The 18,640-nt window shown below is 45.3% G+C and overlaps 1 protein-coding gene across 4 annotated transcripts in view; it reads left to right on the top strand.

Moving 5' to 3' along the window:
* HCK (HCK proto-oncogene, Src family tyrosine kinase) overlaps positions 1–18,640 on the top strand; it is a 292,459-nt gene that overhangs the window by 159,066 nt on the left and 114,753 nt on the right. For all 4 annotated transcript variants that reach the window (XM_068264576.1, XM_068264574.1, XM_068264577.1 and 1 more), the window contains one exon: positions 5,879–5,951. The gene's annotated coding sequence lies outside the window, so the exon portion shown is untranslated. The remainder of the gene's footprint in view (positions 1–5,878; positions 5,952–18,640) is intronic.

Genomic DNA, 18,640 nt, shown 5'->3' with positions numbered 1-18,640 from the left:
ATAAATAAACCAAGTACATTACAGATACATTTTATTATAATTCTACCTTAATCCATTTTCATATACCGGTATATTATTTATATATATTTGTTATGTACTGAATAGTTATATACAAATTGACAGTCAATGACACACCATACAATTCTTGGTAAAGTTGATGTGAATTTTCGAACATATCCAATCTTAAAAAATCGAGATAAACAGGAAATTGTATAAGATTTCTCAGTCAAATAAACAAAAAAAGTTTCAATTCTTCTGTACAACTGATTGTTTTCATTGAATCGTGGTAAAACCGAACAGAAAAATTGTGACGTGTGTGGCCACTATAAAGAGCAACTGTAGTTAAAGACTACCTAATTAATAAAATTGCTTATTTTTTACAATATTCATTACTAGATTATTTAGTCTGTGGTTGCACAACGTAAAATCTTTGCCTTCCCCTATATACATTCTGAAATGTATCACTGGTGGTGACATCTTTACTACTAGCAGGTGATCTGTACGGAATGTTCGTTACTGAGAGTTCTATGCACAGAGGTAGATATTGCTTGCTTGGCAGTTGGAAAAAGCCGTTATTTCCCACAATTCACAGACAGGAAACTGTTGATAATAATAATCTGAACATTTGTATAGCGCTTTTCTCCTGTTGGACTCAAAGCGCTCAAGAGCTGCAGCCACTGGGACGCGCTCAAGAGGCCACCCTGCAGTGTTAGGGAGTCTTGCCTTGAACTCCTTACTGAATAGGTACTTGACCTAGCCAGGATTCGAACCCTGGTCTCCCATGTCAAAGGCAGAGCCCTTAACCAGTACACTATCCAGCCATCACTGTTAGGACCTTGGTCATGACATCACACTGTGGGAGGGTTTTCTCCACAATATCAGCTACACAGACCCTCCCCCCCCCTTTCCCCCCGATAATCTATTCAAGAAAAGGTAAAGATGTCTTGGGGGAAAGGGGGTATCAGCTACTGATTGGGATAAAGATCAAACCTGGGTTAAAGTTCCTCTTTAACGTGGACCGGAACTCATAACTTGCTCTCTGCTCTAAAAGATAAGCAACAGCATAACAGCCTTTAAAGAAAAAACATTTCTTTGTAACAGTTGATACAAATCCAGCAAAAAATCTGCAGTGTGTCTTTTTCCTGCTTTCATAGAAGCAGACATATTGTTCAGTGTTCTCCCCAGGCTTTTAGCTGGGTGCTCCACCCGGCTAGTTTTGGTGAGCACCCGGCTGTCATCAGCTCACCTCCTCCTTTGCTTTAGGCAAAATTGCACAAAGAAGTACCGGCCCTGCATTCTCTCAACTCACCCCACCTGGCGCCTTTTTCATGCCACCCGGCTGGATAAAAAAAATTCTAGGGAGAACAGTGTTGTTAACATCCGCTCAGCACCGGGCACCGAAACCAGACGCCCCATAGCAGCAATCTAATGTTGTGCGTGTGGTGTAAGGATAATTCTGGGTTGCCGGACCCCTAATTAGCTACTCGGATGGGCAATAGTATTTAAAACTACCGGGGAGTTTAGCGGCAGCATGGAGAGCCGTTATTCAGCTATCCCTGCGCCCAACTCACCGGCGACGTGCATTTGGGGAATTCTGTTGAGTGGAGGAGAGCTCTTTTTTCTCTTAGATGGAGGAGGGGAAGAGATGGACCTTTAAGCTTTTGGCATCGCTGTGGTGTTGCTACATATTGATCTAATTTCTATATTTGACTTTAGTTCTGCTTTTAAGCCTCAGATACACAGAGGAACAGTGCAGAGCCTCACAGTGAATAAACAGCCACAACAGCAGCCTGCTTATGCTTCTTGTCTTTCATGGGGTGTGATCGTTATGGGTCACTTGGCATATTGTTTGCATACAAGATAGCAGGAAAATGACACGAAGGGCAATCATTTTGTAGCTACTTTATTTTAAAAAAAAGTATTTCCTTTTAGGCCGGTTTTACACTGGGCCATTGCATTTGCAGTGCAACGCTCCGCCCCCATTGCATCCTACCGCAATGCAGAAAACGACATTCATATGACCCTGCGGCAGAGTGCGCCGAGAGGGTCATATGCATAGTGGTGCTCCCCTCCTGAGTCGCCTGACGAAGGCTTGGAAAGCCGAAACGCGTTGTGACGTCATTGGCAGAGATTCACCTGGGTGGCAACCTGTTTTCCCTATTCCAGCTGGGACCGATCATTACTGGCCAAAGTGATGGTGTCAGGACCCACCCAGAGGTTCATCAAAGAGTTCTACCCTTGAGATAGGTTTTTACTTTCGCTTCTAGTAAGTGCAATATTTTTATTGCGTGAATAAATCTCCTTTTGTAGCATACTACATGATCAAAGCACTTTTTTTTCTTTCTTCTCATTCATGCTTGTTCAAGTTTGCCTGACAGTCAGGCTGAAAAGCTGCAGGTGATCGTGGAGGTCCAATACTCTTGTTTATACCACCAGCACAGATTAGCCCATCTATTTGTTTCAGTGCAGAAATCACATGGTTTTCTGCACTACCTAGTATGCTCCCCGCATTAGAGGCAGAGGATCAGCAGCACAGCCAGGCAATCTGCATTGTTTAAAAAGAAATAAATAAAGGGCAGAAGGTGCTCACAAAAACTTATGAGAGCACTAAACATTTTATTTTAAAGAGACTCCGTAACAAAAATTTCATCCGGTTTTCTTCCATCCTACAAGTTCCAAAATCTATTCTAATGTGTTTTGGCTTACTGCAGCATGTTCTACTATCACCATCTCTGTAATAAATCAACTTATCTCTCTCTTGTCAGACTTGTCGGCCTGTGTCTGGAAGGCTGCCAAGTTCTTCAGTGTTGTGGTTCTGTGATGCATCTCCCCCCTCCAGGCCCCTCTCTGCACACTGCCTGTGTGTTGTTTAGATTAGTGCAGCTTCTCTCTGCTCTATTATCTTTTACAAGCTGGATAAATCCTCCTCTGAGCTGGCTGGGCTTTCACATACTGAGGAATTACATACAGGCAGAGCTGTCTGCACTCTGCAGGAAGAAACAGCCTGACACTTCAGTGGAAGATAGCTGCAGGGGGAAAGAAACACACAAATGATCTCTTGAGATTAAAAAGGAAGGGTGTATACAGCCTGCTTGTGTATGGATGTATTTTCTATGTGTGGACATACTGTACATCAACCTACTTCCTGTTTTGGTGGCCATTTTGTTTGTTTATAAACAAACTTTTTAAAACGGTTTTTAACCACTTTTAATGCGGCGGGGAGCGGCGAAATTGTGACAGAGGGTAATAGGAGATGTCCCCTAATGCACTGGTATGTTTACTTTTGTGCGATTTTAACAATACAGATTCTCTTTAAAGAGGAACTCTAGTCAAAATAACATAATGAATAAAATTGCTTCCTTTTTTTTACAAGAGTCATTTGTAAATTATTTAGTGGTAGTCAGTGTTTGCCCTATGTAAAACCTTTCCTCTCCCTGATTTACTTCTGAAATTTACTACAGGCAGCAACATCTGTAGTACTGGCAGGTGATCTCTGTGGAATGTTCTTTTACTGAGAGTTCTAAAGCCAGTAGAAAAGGTCTATGGTACCTTGGCATTCATCTTTAGCTCAAAATTGCCCGATAGCAGCTGATAGATGATGTGCGCTGACCCCTTAGGACCTGAGATCTTTTTTCTTTTGTTTTGTTTTTATTTGAATTTTAGTGTAACATTTAGTAAAAAAAAATAAAGAAAAAGCATTTCATTACACCTAGAAGTTTACCTTACTAAATGATATTTGCCTGGAGCAGTCTAGCTAGGTGAAAGTCTATGTGAAACATTCTCTCACACAGTTTTTGTATATAATTGCATGAGCCACAAAAAAACCCAATAGTTTTTAGCTAGGTCCGCACTTGTCCAGCTCCAGATCCGATCCGTATCAAACAGATCTGTTTTTCGAGAAAAAAAAATGTCTCTCACAGTTTTTCTATTTTTTTTGTCTTTTTACTGCATGGGGGCAGCGGGCACAGCGCCAGGGAGGGGGTCGGCCCTTCCCCTCCACGTGGCTCCCCCTTTCCCCGCTCCCCCTCCAGCCCAGCTAGTTTCTTTTAAAAATCATTTTTAAATCAATGTATCAGCATGCGGTGAGCGGGGAACTTACTTCCTTGCGTTCCACTGATCACTGCGTCGCTTCCTGCAATACCGCCCTCTGTACTTAATTGAGCGGCATTGAGATTGGTGGGAAGCAAGGAAGTAAGTTCTCTACTTGCCGCTTGCTGATACATTGATTTAAAGGAATACTGTAGAGGGTCGGGGGAAAGTGAGATGAACTTACCCGGAGCTTCTAACTTCCCGGTTCACTTCTGGAATTTCCGACTTTAAAGTCTGAAAACCACTGCGCCTGCGTTGCTGTGTCCTCGCTCCCGCTGATGTCACCAGGAGCGTACTGCGCAGGCCCAGTATGCTCTTTGCCTATGCAGTACGCTCCTGGTGACATCAGTGGGAGCGAGGACACGGCAACACAGGAGCAGTGGTTTTCAGACTTTAAAGTCGGAAATTCCAGAAGTGAACCGGAGGCGGAGCCAGAGCATCGGTGACTGGCTGCGTGGGCACAGAATGTCTACAGGGGACCATTAGAAGCCCCGAGTAAGTTCAACTCATTTTCCGCCGACCCCCCTACAGTATTCCTTTAAAAAGATTTTTAAAAGAAACTAGCAGGAGGGGGAGACGGACGGGCGACCCAGGTGAGGAAGGGAGGGGCACCTTGCTGCTGCCCGCTGGATCCCCCCACCCCCTCCTTGCTGCTAATCCCTCCAGCATGGCAGCCCCCTCCCCACCCACAGACAGTGCTGGGACACGGGGAACTGACCCTTTTCGTTGTCCAAAGCTGTCTGTGTAGAGGGGGATCCGTTTTTGCATTGATTTTCACTCTGTGTCCATGAAAATCCTGCAAATCCGGACGTCCGTTCAGGTTTTCAGCACGGATCCCTCTGAATGCACACGGATCCGTTTCTTTTAGTGAAGACGGCTGCTATTTTTAACATTGGTATCCGTGGCTCCGTTTTTCATCCGGGCCAAAAATCGGAGCCACAGATACGTTTTTAAAACAAGTGTGAAGCGACTCTTTGTCCATGAAGCTTGTAATAATTTTTACTGAAGATAATTCTGTGTAGCTATTATTGTATGCTATTAAAACGTGTTGTTGACTTCTGTATTTCTTTGAAGAATTTGATTAAAATAAAAGATCTCTGGTCTCCCAGAATGCTCGGGGGAGGGAGGGGGTTCTGCATAATAAACAGCCTAGGCTAAGCATCACTGAGAGGGCGGAGTTACATGCAAGCAATATATAGCTTTGTAAAGTGTTTCTGATGCTGAAACCTGGATATTTAACGTAACAGTTGGTAATCCTACTATACATTGCTACAGTTAAAGCAGACCTGAGCTCAGAACTTCCTCTCTGCTCTATCAGATACACATCAGCATAGTAACCTTTAAAGAAAAACATTTCTTTGTTACAGCTGATACAAATCCTAAAATAAATCTGCAGTGTGTCTACGTCCTGCTTTCATGGATGCAGACATAGGTTTAACATCCTGTGTTTACCAATTAGCTCTCTGCGGTGGCACACAGATGAGAGATCAAATTACAACTTGTGCTTAGTCGCAGATGAGGGGAAATTAGACAGACTAAACTCTGTAAATACATACAGGGTGCATTTCTCCATGTATTCCTTCCGTCCTGCGCAAGAGTCCAGCTCCACTTTAATTGCAAAAAAGTGATATAACTAAGATGATATTTTATTTGCCACATCGGAGAGTTATTTAAGTGGCCCTGGCGATAACTTACATCCACTTGTTCTTTCCTTCATTCGTCAGAAATACATTTTGTACCAGCTTTGAACAAAAGGTGAATCTTGTGTTTTGCAATCTTCTTGCTTTAGATCTTGATTGAGGTCCCTGAGGGAGTTTGATGTCCAGAATGATGAACTGCAGCAGCTGTGCAGACCCAGGCTGGTAAGTGACCTCTTAGACACTAACTGCACCTGTTGCCTAGCAACTCTTAACTTCAAAGCAAATTTATACGAGCAGCGCTGAACATATTCAATGAACGCAGTCACCGACAGACAAGAGACTGTGGAGAAAACGCAGTGCATCATGGGAAGCATCTGTGGAAAGTTCTACAAAGAGTCCAGGACAAACATGAGACCTGCCATTAAAAACTTGATTTGCGTTACGTTTCTGATCTTTTTTTATGTAACAGATGTCCAGTGGCACAAGCTCTCTGGTTTGTGGGCTCTTAAAATTTGTCCCATGTGAAGAAAACAGTCTTTTTTTTTTTTTTAAATATTCTTTATCATTTTCATTTAATCACCAAGGTTCAAATATCTTCTACACATAAATATATATCATATTTTAACAAATAAATTAATTTATCACAAACATTTAAACATGTAGCAGTGTATATAATCTCACTTAGTCCCCCCTCCACCCGCCCCCCCCCCCTCCCCCAGCAACCCAATAAACTCCAAAAGTGCAAAATACATTCTATATTTAATCATCCATTATAATATCTTCAGTCTTAATTAATACATCCTACCCCATTCCCACCTCACTCATACCTTCCATCCTGCTCATTCATATGTCATAGGGAGTCCACGGGCGGGGAGATAGGGGGGGAGGGCATGGGAGAGAGACAAGGCCCACAAGGGCCCCTCATTCAGGTTGTCCCGTCCAGCCCCGGCCCGGTCATGTTAATTTCCCCTTCCCAAAATCTGCCTATACCTTTCTGTTTCCATGAATCCAACCCAATTTTTCCATATCTCCGCTCCGCAATCCTCTGTTCCATGTAAATAATGAGTTAATTGCTCCATTCTATATATATGCGAGATCTCCCCAAGCCACTCCACCACAGAAGGGGGACTCACCGACTTCCAATGCCTCCCAATAAGTGTTCTGGCACCGTCTATTAGATGTCGTACTAAAGACTTCTTATATTTTCCAATACTCCAACTGTTAAGGTGGAGGAGGAAGAAACCTGGGTCATCTGGCACCTCACTCCCTGTCATCTCCTTCATCATTTCCCTAACTTCCTCCCAAAAGGGTCTAATATCACTACAGTCCCAGAATATATGTCTCAAGGAGCCAACATCTTTTCTACATCTCCAACAGTTTCTATCGGCTCCCTGATACATCTTACCCAATTTCTCCGGTGTGTAGTACCATCTTGTTAATATTTTAAAACCCATTTCCTGTATTCTTGCTGAAATAGATGTCTTGTGTGCCCATATTAATGCTTTTCTCCATTGTAGGTCTGTCAGATCCCTTTGTAGGTCCACCTGCCATTTATTTCGAATAACTTGTGTGTGGTCATTCTGACCATTTAACATTTCGTAGATCTGAGATATCACTCCTTTCCATCCCTTCTCTCCTTCGCAAATATCCTCAAATTTAGTGTTTCTCCTGGATAGTTTCTCCCTTGTACCTTTCGCACTCAGGAATGACCTGAATTGTGCCAGACTCCAGAAGTCCAGTCCTTCTTTCTGCAGGGAACTTTCTATTTCGGCTAGTGTCTTCCACCTTCCCCCCTTTATTAGCATACGTGCTTGCAGTCCCTTTGGTCCTCTCCAATTACAGTATGCATTTTTTTGCGTCCCAGGGACAAACTCCGGGTTATCCAGAACCGATAGTAATGGAGAGGGATAGGCCTCGGGCTCTAATTTCTTATAATGTTTATAAAATATTTTTAGTGTGTGCTCTAGCAACTCATTTGCCGAGTGGATGGGGTTATATTTCAACCCCATCCAAGGAATATTTCTTAACGGTCTATTTTCCAGCTCTTGCTCCAAGTCGACCCACCTCTTGCTTTGTATAGGTCTATGCCAGTCCACAATCCTGTTGAAAATGGAAGCCACGTAATATAGTTGGGGGTCTGGTACTGCTAACCCTCCTCTCTGTCTGGGTTGCGTCAGTAACTTAAAACTTATTCTGGGAGGTTTTGCCCTCCATATAAACCTTAGGAAATTTCTTCTAACATTTTGGAAAAAAGACGATGGCACTGCGACTGGGAGGGTCTGGAACAGATATAAAAGTCTCGGCAAGATGTTCATTTTTAATATGCTCACCCTCCCCAGCCAAGAAAATTCAGGTTTATTCCATCTCTTTAAATCTTTGTCTATTTCCTTCTCCATCTCTTTATAATTAGATTGTATAATATCCCTGGAGTCGGCTGCCACTTTTACCCCCAGATAAGTCAGGGTCTTTAAGACCCATCTTATTGGAAAGTTCTCTTTTATAGAGTTTATATCTTCCAAACTCATCTCTACTCCTAAGGCCACACATTTATCCCAATTTACTTTAAAGTTGGACAACAGCCCATATTTCTTAAATTCTGCGAGCAGGCAAGGCAACGCGACCCTGGGTCGGGTAAGGAAAAACAGAAGGTCATCTGCATAAGCAGCGACTTTATGGGTCCCCCTTCCTATCTCTATCCCCGTTATATCTACATTTCCCCTGATATGCCTCAGTAAGGGCTCTAAGGTCAGTGCGAAAATCAGCGGGGAGAGGGGGCAACCCTGCCTTGTCCCATTTTTTATTTCTAGGGGTTCCGATAGTACTCCGTTTATCCTAATCCTAGCTCCAGGGGATGAATAGAGAGCCATAACATACGCTCTCATCCTATCTCCCAGCCCAATCTGTTCTAAGACCAGTTTGATAAAGTCCCAGTCCACCCTGTCAAACGCCTTCTCGGCATCCGTCGAGAGGCACATGACAGGAATGGACCGGGCTCTCGCATATCTCATTAATATCAAAGTCCTAATAGTGTTGTCCCGTGCCTCTCTTCCCGGTACAAAACCTGTCTGATCATAATGTATCAGGCCAGGGACAACCTGGGATAGGCGTCTAGCAAGGATTCTTGCAAACAACTTCAGGTCAACATTTAACAGCGATATAGGTCTATAGCTTGTGCAATTTGCTGGATCCTTATTTTTTTTATGAATCACTGTGATATGGGACTCCAGGCTATCTCTACCCAATCTTCCCCTATTGCCCCCTCTCTCTGCCAGCGTACCCAATGCCCTCGCCAGATATGGTCCCAGGGTCTCGCCAAATTGCCTATAATACTCAATCCCAAAACCATCCGGTCCAGGTGACTTCCCCAGAGGGGTCTGTGCTATTGCCTGTTTTATTTCTTCCTCTGTAATCGGTCTGTCCAGCTCATTCCTTTCTTCCGCTGTTATACTTGATAGACCTGAAGAGGCTATATAATTCTGCATTTTCTCTATTCTATGTTCCCTTCCCTTTTGTGTTTCAGTTTCTGAAAGTCCATATAGGGAGGCATAATATTCCCTAAAAACTCGGGCTAATGATTCATTTCTCGTATGCTTCTTAGAGGTGGCATCCAATATATATGGGACATAATTAGCGGTTTGTTGAGTTCTCAAAGCTCTTGCTAGTAGCCTCCCTCCTTTGTTCCCATGTTCATAGAACATTCTTCTACACCTTTGCCCTATATATTTTGCTCTTATAGTCAGGAGATTTCTCAACTTCTCCCTCTCCGCTGTGAGTTCTCCCAGCACATCTCTATCTAATGAGATCTTATGTTGTCTTTCTAGACGTGCTATATTACCCAATAGCTCAGCTTTATCTTTTTCCCTCTCTTTTTTCCTCTCACTCCCCTCCTGTATGAGTATCCCCCTAATAACGCATTTATGCGCCTCCCATACTGTCATATGAGGGACTTCTCCCGTATCGTTTAGTTCAAAGTAACTCTGGATATTCTCCTCTATCTTTTTCTTTATTTCTTCTTTTTGAATAATGGAGGTGTTTAATCTCCAATTGTAAGATTTTGGACTGATGTCTCCCAGCCCTACCTCCATATAAATTGGTGCGTGATCCGAGTTCGCTATCACCCCGATTTTTGTGTTAATTGGTATAGACAGAAGATTGTGTGACACCAAAAACATATCTATCCGGGAGTAGGACCCATGAGGAGGGGAGTAATAGGTATAATCCCTAACAGTGGGATGTTGTATGCGCCATATATCCAGAAGTTGGTTTCTCTGTAAGAGGCCCTTTCCTTTCTTGATCGCCTTATATGTGAGGAAAGCCCTTCCAGTAGAATTATCTATCTGAGGGTCCAATGTAAAATTAAAGTCCCCTCCCAATATCACCGATCCCTCTGCAAATCCCTCCAGCACACTTATGAGCTGCTCTAGGAATCCAATTTGTTTACTATTAGGTGCATACACAGCTCCCAATGTGAATTTATGTGAATTAAATATTCCTTTCACTAGTAGAAATCTACCATTAGGGTCTTGATATATGTTAAGGTTTTCAGTAACCACCTCTTTTGATATAATAATTGCTACCCCTTTCCTCTTTACATCCCCCACACTGCTATAGAAAGCTTGAGGGAATCTCCAATTTGTTAGTTTAGGGTGTGATGGTCCCCTAAAATGGGTTTCCTGGATAAATGCAACCTGTACTCGCTGTTCATGCAGGTCTCTCATAAGGCTTATCCTTTTCTCTGGGACATTAAGGCCATGGGCATTCAGGGACAAACACTTAAGATGGTTCATCCATCTCCCACCCTCCCTCCCCACCCCCCACCGCACGGACCCCTCCCACATCCACCCACACACCGCCTCCAAAACCACCCATACCAACTAATCTTTTGTTCATTCGCTCCTTCCACATTCCTCGCACCCTCTCTCTTACTCATCACACTCTCCCACCCTTTCATCTTCCTCTTTTGTGGGGCTAATCCACAAAGGCCTTCCTAGAGGCCTATTGGGTAAAAATTCCCTTCTGGGGTCCACGCTTTGTGTCCCCTATAGATTGGTAACACTACCCTGTAAGGTGAAGTTCCGTCCTAACTAAGGGGGGCTCGCCCACCTCCCGGTCCAGTCCTCCGCCCTATCACCAAGGAGGAAATAAATCTATTCAGTAATCCAAAGAGAGAGGGGGGGGGAAGGAGAGGGAAAAACCAAAACAACAACAACAAAAAAAAAAAGGGGGGGGGGAAGGGGGGGGGGGAAGGGAAAGGAGGCGGGGAGGAGGGGACAAGTCCCCACACAGGAACACATAGGAACACACCAAGGGGCAGGGGAACGAGCGGGTAGACACAGCGGGGGGGGGGGGGGGGAACCAAACCAGTCTCATCTGGTAGATTAGCTCAATAAATACAGTAATCCTATCAACAACAAAAAATATGTAACAAAAAAACAGCACTGTATGAAGGCACCCTTGCCTGTCTGCAACTCGAATCTTTTGCAAACAGGAGAATGCCTGTACCACAGGGTGCCCTTTGTCCACCACAAAAAAAGATGCTGTTGTTATATGAATAGCCAGGACAATAAAGGCGGTTGTTGTAGTTCACATTTCTGTCTTATTTTTTGCTTATGTTGTAGATGCCCCCCTACTGGACCTGGTAGTGATTTTTCAGTTTGTTGTTACTGGAATGTGTATGAGCCGCTGCTATCCTCGCCTCCCTCAGCCTATCCACTCTGTGCAATCACTAGTGTGTCCTGTACCTTCCCCTAGATAAACACAGTCTAATTGTCAGCCACAGGCCTGTTTACAGACAAATGCCCCAGTACTTGCTGGATACCCCATTGTGGCCTAACTGTCTTTTAAAAAAGTTGCAACAAAGAGCAGACAAACTTTGAGATGAAGTTTGGAAAACCATTTAAAGTGGCCATACATCAGATATCCTGGCAACCGATCGACCACCCGACCCGACCACCTCAACCGGATAAAAACTGGCGCAGCCAAGTGTATACCCGACCAGCAATGCAACCAACCTCAAGCCGAAATCGGCTGGGCATACATCGGCCGGGCCTGCTGCAAGGTGTCGGGTCGTCGTGGTCGATCGGTGCACAGCGGTAGCAGGACAAAACCCCTAGCACTGTTCCCCAATGCAAGAATGTGGGTGCATGTGTGCATTATTATTACTAAGTATTTTATTATTATTTAATATTTCTATGGTAAGTCCGCAATCTCTTCCACCTCAGTCACCCACATTATTTTACTACATAACCGTTTCTTTCACCCATCACTCAGTGTCATAAACTCTACTAATTCATCACATACATTGTTAAACTTATATGGTGTCATCCCGCCGACATCGTACTCTACTTATTTTCCTTCCCCTCCCCCTTTTCTCTTCCCGCTCTCCCCCCCCAAACGCCCCCCTCCCCCCCCACCCCCACACACACACACCTGAGTCTACACCTAGCGATGTCGGTGGGGGTCGCCATACAAGTCTTTATTATTCACCCCACAGGTGTATCATTATATTCTCTCTATCACATCCCTTCTTAATAAGTCTTTTATCGTTCTTATTATTCACTTTAGTGATTCTATATCCTATACTTCCCCTAACATTTCTTATATCCAGTGTACATTCGTGTTTATTCTGACAAATTGCTATCCCTCATCCTAGTACACCCCCCGCTTATCCTCACTTTACCTATTTCTGGTCCCAAAGTGATAATCGTGCCATTGCCTCATGTTACCTTCAGACTATCAATACTCTAACTTCCTTTATTCCTCCCGTCTCTCTCTCTCCGCTGTATTCATTTAAGTGTTTCCTATCCCCTCCCCCCCCAAGTATATATTAAGCCCCTATATATATTTTACTTCTTCGCCCTATAGTCTTTAACTTTCCTATATCTTATCAACCAAACCAGTGCTAGTACACAATCTGTGACTGTTTAATTCAATACTATTCCTCCATTTCTTCCTATAGATCACTCTCTATACTGCCGGTGGTCTCCCCCTTCCAAAGTGTTGTATCCAACATCCCCCTCCCCCGTTTATATAATCCCAAATACGTGCAAAATGGGTCCTCCCCTATCTCCGCCACCAACTCAAGTACATAATAAGTGTACCACAACATCTTCCACCCATTATTCATTCCTATTCCATCTCTTAAATTCCCATCGCCCATATTAATACACCACGCCCCCACTCTGCATGAAACATGGCTTAGGGAGTTTCTAGTCTCTTCTGAGCTGAATACCACCATATGTCCTGCTGCACCAAATGTATCCCTATTTCCCGCCATGTCTATCCCCGGATCGCCCAGTACTATCCTCCCAGTAGACCCCGTCGCGCACGGGGGGCAGGGCACACTCCCACTGTATCCCACCCCCCGTACATCACATCACCCCCGAGCCCACCAGGCCGCAGCCCACCTGCACCCGGCTGAAATCGGAGTGCCGCATATAAACAGACAGTTAGTAAAATAACAAACATGCACCTCATATGTTTTTCATACTTTCTCATCCTCTCCCTTCAATCCTTAGATATCCTACTTACTCTCCACCCCCACCAGCTCAGCCCCCCCCTGTGATGGACCGCGTCTCCTCTCATCCCCCTCACCCCCCTCCCCTCCGAGTCCGCGATGCACCACCAAGGGGGGATCCACATGATCAACCACGCTTAGTTCATAACCTGGCTGCGTTTTATAACATTATTCCCTCATCTTATCTAGTATCAGCCTATCAGCGGTAATATAGCTTCTACCACACATATTCCCACCCATCCCCCCCCACCCCACATAAAAATAAATATAACACAAAAAAAAAAAAAAAAAAAACCTCACTCCCCTCCCCCCTCCCTCCAACCATACACAACCAGTTCCTAACCCTTTCGCTTCCTTCCCCCTGCCATCCAGGGGGGCCTCATCCAAGTCCCAAAAAGTCCACTATTGCAAAAAGTGACACAAAAAGAAAAAACCACAGAGAGAAAAAAACTCCCGATAGGGAGAAAAGTTTAGGCAGGCAAAAACCAAAACAGTCTCATTATACTTCATTAATACTTGCGGTTTCGCCGCCCACCCTCGACCAAGTCCAAGTCTGGGTTCCAATCGGGGACCTTAATCGGTTCAATTCCCAAGAAGCGAAAAAAATCAGGTAGGTCGGACGGGAATCTTAGAGCGAAAGTCCTTTCATTCTTCCTGATAATCAGACTAAAGGGGAATCCCCATCTGTATGGCGTCCCCTCCGTCTTCATGGCTTGCAAGATCGGTCTTAAGGCCCTTCTCTGCTGTAGTGTGCTCATCGTCAGGTCCTGAAATAGTTGGATCTCATTGTCTTCATAATCAATCTTTTCCTGCCTTCTTGCCGCCTCCATTATGGCCTCTTTTTCTTGATAATGATGTATGCGGCATATTATATCTCTCGGTGGGTCTGACAGTTTTGGTAGCTGTCTAAGCGCCCTGTGACACCTTTCCATCTTAATCGGTTGGTCAGTCGATCTACCCAGCACCTTATTGAAAATGGTTGTCGCCGTCTGCATCAGGTCCTCTGCCTTCACTGCTTCTGACAGGCCCCGCACTCTTATGTTATTGCGCCTGGCTCTGTTCTGCGTATCCTCTAGTTGGTATCGTATTGCGTTGTTATAGGCCACCTGCTGTTCTTTGGCTATAGTCAGTTCCTGTATTTTTGTCTGCATCCCATTCATATCAGCTTCCAGACGTCCAATCTTATCATTCGCCTCTTGCAGATTCACCCGGAGTGTTTCAATCTTTGCTTTGGTCGCCTGAAGTATTTTTTCCGTCTGTTCCGCCATGTCTTGCTTAGTTGGGAGATTCTTTAGGTGCCTCCAGATCTCTTCCAGGCTCCCTTGCTTCTTTGTGGAGGATGTATGCGGCGGCGTTGCAAGTACCGCTGATTGCGCGTGTTTCTCCGCCATGTCCCCGTTTGTAGCTTCCCCTGGGGGCTTCATCAACAGATCTTTTACGGAGCGTTGTGGAGTCTTTTGCCTCTCCAATACGCTATCCTGTGTTGCCTTTCGCTTGCTACGGCCCGTCATCCCCCGTATTTAGCAGAGGGTTAGGAGTCTCCCTTCCTTGGCGCGCATACTTTCATCAGGCGAGACTCATGGACCGGGAGGGGCACCAAGACACGCCCCCTACGTCATCACGTCGCGCTTCACCTCGCCTCCTCCTGAAGAAAACAGTCTTGATAAAGGGGTCGTCCGTAGCCCCAAAACAATTGGAGTGCTTACTGGTCTTTCACCACTTGAATTGCTTGACAGTGCTGTCCACCCACCATTAAAGGCGCTCCACCCCTGGCCTAGACGGTAGATCATACGGAATGTTACTACATACATTATTTTGCGACCACGGTGATGTCAGGATGATCGCAGGGCATTTTGTGACTGTTCTTGGTGGGTGGAGGTGGGTGATGAAGGCCTTTCGTTAGAATCAAAGTGGGATGGAACTGTAAATTCCATCTATAGTCTAAAGCAGAGTTGTCAATCTCAAATACACAGTGGGCCAAAATTGAAAACTGGGACCAAGTGGTGGGCAACCTCAATTTTTAGTGGCCGCCTCCGTCCCTTATACAGTTCCTTGGTGTTAATTGCACCCCCCCCCCCCCCTTTCCCCTATATAGTTCCCTAGTGTCTATTGGCCTCTCTACCTCCCCTATATAGTTCACAGGTGTCTAGTGGCCCCCAAACCTCCGCTATACAGTTCCCTGTTGTGTAGTAGCTCCCTCCCTTATACAGTTCCCAGATGTCTAGTGCCAAATATAATGCAAAGTGGGGAAACCAATTAAGAGCCAAATTTGATGGCACCACAAGGCAGATTTGACATGTATGGTCTAAAGCAGTGTTTCTTAACATTTTATTGGTATGTATCCCTTTTAAAACCCTGTACTCACCAAGTACCCCCTAGCATAGTATACATTATCACAAGTCTCACTTGACAAATATATATTTAATCGTAGTACAATTGGTTCTAAACATTTTCCAAGCATTTACTATTGCTTTTAACTAGCTAAAATACTAATTTGGTGTTGTTTAAATAAGATTCATCATTTTCTAAAACTTTAAATTTGTAATTTTTGGTTAAGTATATCTAGCCCGAGTACTCCCTAGAACCATCAGAAGTACCCCCTGGGGTATGCGTACCACATGTTGAGAACCTAGGGTCTAAAGCAAATCTGAAGATAAAAGAAAAAAAAAGTCAGATACTCACCTATGGCGAAGGCAGGTTCTTGATCTCATAGAACCTTCCCGGTACCCTTTCATTGTCCTGGCTTCAGTGCTGACCTCTGGGACATTTCTGTCTTCGGGACTCAGGAGCACTTGTGTCCAGGGCCGTCCTGCCCATGACACGGGGTGACGCTGCTTCTTCAGGCGGCGGAAGTGTTGGGGTGGCGCCAGGCAGAAACAGGAATTGAAGAATGTGCCGGGCCTGCCACCACCTGCCTGGAGATCACGACGACTCCGGACGTGACCCCCCAGCCCCTGCCCACGCTGCCGGCTACTGCACACGATGGGGACGGCGGGCGGAGGCAGAAACCGGAAGTGACCTGAATAGTCACACTGCCTGCTGCCCACCCTGCCTATCACTGATGCATAGGGAAGCAGCTGCCTGCCGGCCAAGCCCCCACTACCACTGGCCAGCAGTGATGACTAGCCACGCCCCCCCCCCCCCCCCCCCCGCGCCAAGATGGTTGTGGTGCACTGCTGCTGGCTACCTATACCTAATGCACCTATACCTGGCTACCTATACCTAATGCACCTATACCTGGCTACCTATACCTAATGCTCCTATGCCAGGCTACCTATACCTAATGCGCCTATGCCTGGTTACTTATACCTAATGCACCTATGCCTGGCTACCTGTAACTAATGCACCTATGCCTGGCTACCTATACCTAATGCACCTATGCCTGGCTACCTGTAACTAATGCACCTATGCCTGGCTACCTATACCCAATGCACCTAGGCCTGGCTACCTATACCTAATGCACCTATGCCTGGCTACCTTTACCTAATGCTCCTATGCCTGGCTACCTATACCCAATGCACCTATGCCTGGCTACCTATACCTAATGCAACTATGCCTGGCTACCTATACCTAATGCACCTATGCCTGGCCACCTATACCTAATGCACCTATGAAGCACCTATGCCTTGCTACCTATACTTGATGCACCGATGTCTGGCTACCTATACTTGAAGCACCTATGTCTGGCTACCTGTACCAGATACACCTATGCCTGGCTACCTATACCTAATGCAACTATGCCTGGCTACCTACACCTAATGCACCTGTGCCTGGCTACCTTTACCTAATGCACCAATGATGCATCTATGCCTTGCTACCTATACCTAATGCACCTATGCCTTTCTACCTATACCTGATGCACCTATACCTGGCTACCTATACCTAATGCTCCTATGCCTGGCTACCTATACCTAATGCTCCTTTGACTGGCTACCTATACCTAATGCACCTATGCCTGGCTACCTATACCTAATGCACCTATACCTGGCTACCTATACCTAATGCACCTCTGCCTGGCTACCTATACCTAATGCACATATGATGCACCTATGTCTTGCTACCTATACTTGATGCACTGATGTCTGGCTACCTATACTTGAAGCACCTATGCCTGGCTACCTTTACCTGATGCACCTATGCTTGGATACCTATACCTGATGGACCTATGCCTGCCTGGCTACCTATAGCTAATACAACTATGTCTGGCTACCTATACCTAATGCACCTATACCTGGATACCTATACCTAATGCACCTATGCCTGGCTACCTATACCCAATGCACCTATGCCTGGCTACCTATACCCAATGCACCTATGCCTGGCTACCTATACCCAATGCACCAATACCTGGTTACCTTTACCTAATGCACCTATGCCTGGATACCTATACCTAATGCACCTATGCCTGGCTACCTATACCCAATGTACCTATGCCTGGCTACCTATACCCAATGCACCTATGCCTGGCTACCTATACCCAATGCACCAATACCTGGCTACCTATACCTAATGCTCCTATGCCTGGCTACCTATACCTAATGCTTCTATGCCTGGCTACCTATACCTAATGCACCTATGCCTGGCTACCTATACCTAATGCACCTATGCCTGGCTACCTATACCTAATGCACGTATGATGCACCTATGGCTTGCTACCTATACTTGATGCACCGATGTCTGGCTACCTATACTTGAAGCACCTATGTCTGGCTATCTTTACCTGATGCACCTATGCCTGGATACCTATACCTGATGGACCTATGCCTGCCTGGCCACCTATACCTAATACAACTATGTCTGGCTACCTATACCTAATGCATCTATACCTGGCTACCTATACCTAATGCACCTATGCCTGGCTACCTATACCTAATACAACTATGCCTGGCTACCTATACCTAATGCACCTATGCCTGGCTACCTATACCTAATGCACGTATGATGCACCTATGTCTTGCTACCTATACTTGATGCACCGATGTCTGGCTACCTATTCTTGAAACACCTATGTCTGGCTATCTTTACCTGATGCACCTATGCCTGGATACCTATACCTGATGGACCTATGCCTGCCTGTCTACCTATACCTAATGCACCTATACCTGGCTACCTATACCTAATGCACCTATGCCTGGCTACCTATACCTAATGCACCTATGCCTGGATACCTATACCTAACGCACCTATGCCTGGCTACCTATACCCAATGCACCTATGCCTGGCTACCTATACCCAATGCACCTATGCCTGGCTACCTATACCCAATACACCAATGCCTGGCTACCTATACCTAATGCACCTATGCCTGCCTGGATACCTATACCTAATGCGCCTATTCCTGGCTACCTATACCTAATGCAACTATGCCTGGCTACCTATACCTAATGCACCTATG

The sequence above is a fragment of the Hyperolius riggenbachi genome, chromosome 12 (assembly GCF_040937935.1).
Source record: "Hyperolius riggenbachi isolate aHypRig1 chromosome 12, aHypRig1.pri, whole genome shotgun sequence".
NCBI lineage: Eukaryota > Metazoa > Chordata > Amphibia > Anura > Hyperoliidae > Hyperolius > Hyperolius riggenbachi.
This window is presented reverse-complemented; position numbering and strand designations above follow the sequence as displayed.